This window comes from Perognathus longimembris, chromosome 7, assembly GCF_023159225.1.
Source record: "Perognathus longimembris pacificus isolate PPM17 chromosome 7, ASM2315922v1, whole genome shotgun sequence".
Classification (NCBI taxonomy): Eukaryota; Metazoa; Chordata; class Mammalia; order Rodentia; family Heteromyidae; genus Perognathus; species Perognathus longimembris.
The window spans coordinates 8,306,954-8,310,181 of NC_063167.1; positions in this window are offsets into that span (position 1 = coordinate 8,306,954).

Genomic DNA, 3,228 nt, shown 5'->3' on the forward strand with positions numbered 1-3,228 from the left:
CTTATTCCCTCCTGTGTAGCCCCCTTTCACCCTCGAGCGCAAGCCGCCCGTCCCGCAGACGGCAAAGCTGGAGTGAGGGCTACGTGCAAGCCTTGGCGTGTGTGGCCGCGAGACACCCACACACACATACACACACTCGCTAAGAATAAGGAGGCAGGGCACGCGGGCGTTCTCAGGGAAAACTTCTGGGAAATCCACAGGTTTACTCAGCGGAGGGGTTTATATGACAGTAATGGCAGCAGGAAGGGGAGGGATCTGGAGTCACTAGGGATAGGCTGATCTGGGCTGTCCATCACAGTGATGTCACGGAACTTCCCCCAGAGGCGGAGATCACAGCCCACAGGACCGCCCCCTGGGCTCCGGCCAGCGCCATTTTGACACACACACATGCGTGCTCCGAGACGAGAGGCGGGGCTGGTTTGGGCCTCTTCCGGTTCTGACCCGGAAGAGGGTAGGAGTGGCTAACAGCCACGCAGCCCCAGGGCGGGAGAAAGGGGCGGTCTCTCAGGACCTGCCAAGCCGATGCCCCAACAGGACACAGAGGTGAAGCAAGAGACATTATATTCTCTCTCCACCTGACTATAAGATTCGTCGTCTTCTGCCCTCAGCCTGGGGCAGCACCGCTGGCCCCCCTCTCTCCAGCTGCCAGCTGCAGAGCACAGGAGGACATCAGCTTCTTCGTCAGATGAGCCCCTTCCTCACAGTGACGCTCTGTCTTTCCCCTCACCCCCTCTCCTCAACCCCCTAGCACTTTCTGGGCAGATACTCTACCACTTGAGCCACACGCCCAGCTTCTTTTTACCTTAGTTATTTCTCAGATAGTATCTGGACTGCTCTCAGACCATGCTACCTTTACCTGTACTGTCCATGTTATCTTGGGCTACAGACATGAACCACCCCACCTGGCATGTTGAGATTGGGGGCAGGGCGGGACGTACTAACGTTTTGCTCTTCTACCTGATCTCCCCTTCAAAAGACTTAAGCTATCCTGCCCAGTCCCCTATCCCCTAGAACTCCCCCCCCCCCGCCTTCCATTTTTTTGCTGGTCTGGGGCTTGAACTCAGGGCGTGGGCTGATGATGTCCCTGAGCCTCTTTGTGCTCAAGGATAGCGCTCTACCACTTGAGTCACAGCGCCTCTTCTGGATTTTTGTTTTCCTGGATATTTTATTGGAGGTAGGAGTTTCACAGACTCTTCTGCCCGGGCTGGCTTCAAACTGCGATCCTCAGATCTCAGCCTCCTGAGTGGCTAGGATGACAGGCGTGAGCCACTGGTGCCCAGCTCTCCACTCCCCTTTTAAGATAGGGTCTTGTAATGTATTCCGTTCTGGCACTGAACTCAAGATAATCCTGGTTTTGCCTCCCACGTGCTGGGATTACAGGCATGTACCATCATGCCCAGCTCACTGAGCCGCTTTGGTTTTGGTTTTCGTTGGTCGTGGGGCTCGAACTCAGGGCCTAGGCACTTTCCCTGAGCTTTTTCACTCAAGGTTAGCGCTCTACCACTTTGAGGCAGCACCGCCTCAGGTTTTCTGGTGGTGAACTGGAGATAAGAAGAATCTCATGGGGCTGGGGATATAGCCTAGTGGCAAGAGTGCCTGCCTCGGATACACGAGGCCCTAGGTTCGATTCCCCAGCACCACATATACAGAAAAACGGCCAGAAGCGGCGCTGTGGCTCAAGTGGCAGAGTGCTAGCCTTGAGCGGGAAGAAGCCAGGGACAGTGCTCAGGCCCTGAGTCCAAGGCCCAGGACTGGCCAAAAAAAAAAAAAAAAGAAGAATCTCATGGACTTTCCTGCCTGGGATGGCTTTGAACCCTGATCCTCAGATCTGTCTCCTGAGTAGCGAGGCTCGCAGGCGTGAGCCACCAGTACCCGGGGCACCTGATCTCTTTCACTCCCATTACTCTTGCTTCTTTTACTCTGGGAGCCCGTGATGAACAGACCCTCCGTCCACTCGGTGTCTCAGCGCCTCATTACTTCCGTCCGGGAGCTTGTCACTACCTGCAAGGACAATTTTCCTTCCTTGTTTATGTTTGTGTATTTTATTTAAAACACATCTGCGGTGCCCATGTCGGGACCTGCACTTAGCAAGCACTCGATGACTACGGAAGTAAAGACAGAAAGCAGTGATGGTTGGCAGAAAGTTAAGGTAGAACAGAAGCAAGAAACAGGAAGTGGATCCTTCCCCCAGAATCGCCCCCATGCTTTCTGTGAGCTCCTGGTCCAAGTCTCAGCCCTCCCCACAAGCTTGCACTGCCAGCGCCAGTCAGGTTGCATCAACCCACTGGGACTCATGATGTGTTTGTCTCTGAAACAAAATGCTGGGTCCCCATCCTTGAAGACACTGCCTGTCACGGCCGGTGCTCCAAAGAAATGTCACATGCACCCTGAGGCTACCAATGGGGGGGGGGGGGTAGTTCATAGCCTGAGTCGCAGTAGTTTGATTCTTTATTTTTGAACATTTTATTGGTTTAATGTGGCCTACTTAGTAGAACCCTGGCATTCAGGAGCGTTCACTAAAAGTTGTGAAGATGACAAGCCCCAGACTCCACCAGCACAGAGAACGGCCAAGATGTTCAGGATGAGGAAGGGACCCCTCACTACCACCCCGCTGCCCCCCCCCCCCAGGCCACTGACTGTACTCTTCAGAGGGAAGCATGATTCTGAGCAAAGGGGCCCATCACACCTCCACACAGTGACTGTCCTTCCTCTGCTCGTTTAGACTTTCGATCAGAGTTCAGGTGATGCTAACTGATGGTTTCCCAACCTGCTTACCATAGCACTAGCAGAAGAATTCAGCATTTGGCTGGTGGCTCACGCCTGTCATCCTAGCTACTCAGGAGATAGAGATCTGAGGGTTGTGGTTTGAAGCCAGCCTGGGTAGGAAGTCTGTGGGACTCTTGTCTCCAGTAAACCGCCAAAAAGCTAGACATGAGGGTGTGGTTCAAGTGGTAGAGTGCCAGCCTTGAGCAAAAACAAACAACTCCCCCCCCCCGGCCCCCCCCCCACAATCCTAAAACAAAAAGAAACGGAAGGACAGTGCTCAGGGCCTGAGTTCAAGCCCCAGTACTGACACACACACACACACACACACACACACACACACACACACACCCCTTAGCTTTTGCCTTTGGTACCAATTTCAGTTGAACGTGGGGCCTTAGTTCATTTGACCTACTATTAACAGAATACCGCAGAATAGGATTAGTAAATTATAAATGACAGGTA